Below are 767 nucleotides of genomic sequence, written 5' to 3'. Positions count from 1 at the left end.
TAAACACCATATCTGCATTCAGACGCTATTTATTTACAACTGCAAAAACTTCTAGTTTGCATCTAGATTCCGAAATTCACTATTGTATCCCAATTTCCATGTTTTATCTAGGACTACACGAACAGTGCAGTTGTCTGAACATTTAATATTGCGATTAAAATTCTAGTTACTAACTTTTCACAAGCTATTTTAAGATATGGCTGGCACTTCTCTCTGTAATGCATATTTTCTAATACTGAACCATACTTTATTTTAGAATTTAGGAGCAATCTGAAAATTTCACTGGCTATTACTTAAGTGGCAACGGCCTTGCCGCAGTGGAAACACCGGTTCCCATCAGGTCACCGAAGTTAAGCGCTGTCGGGCGTGGTGGGCACTTGGATGGGTGACCATCCGGGCTGCCATACGCTGTTGCCATTTTTCGGGGTGCACTCAGCCTCGTGATGCCAATTGAGGAGCTACTCGACCGAATGGTAGCGGCTCCGGACAAAGAAAACCATCATAAGGACCGGGAGAGCAGTGTGCTGACCACACGCCCCTCCTATCCGCATACTCACCTGAGGATGACACGGCGGTCGGATGGTCCAGACGGGCCACTTGTGGCCTGAAGGCGGAGTGCTGTGGTGTGCTATTACTCAAGTGAATCAGTTTTTACACGAATGATAGAAAACCGTCACATCATGCATTGAATTATATGGCGAGCATACGGTGGGCATGAGACCAAAGTAAAATAAATTATGCTCCTTACAAAGTGAAAATCTGAAATC

General features: G+C 44.6%; 1 pseudogene; it reads left to right on the top strand.

Annotated features, from left to right (window-relative positions):
- The first annotated feature begins 299 nt into the window (after window positions 1–299).
- LOC126102212 (5S ribosomal RNA) lies at window positions 300–417 on the top strand (annotated as a pseudogene).
- Window positions 418–767: the final 350 nt, after the last annotated feature.

Source organism: Schistocerca cancellata, chromosome 9 (genome assembly GCF_023864275.1).
Source record: "Schistocerca cancellata isolate TAMUIC-IGC-003103 chromosome 9, iqSchCanc2.1, whole genome shotgun sequence".
Lineage (NCBI taxonomy): Eukaryota > Metazoa > Arthropoda > Insecta > Orthoptera > Acrididae > Schistocerca > Schistocerca cancellata.
This window is presented reverse-complemented; position numbering and strand designations above follow the sequence as displayed.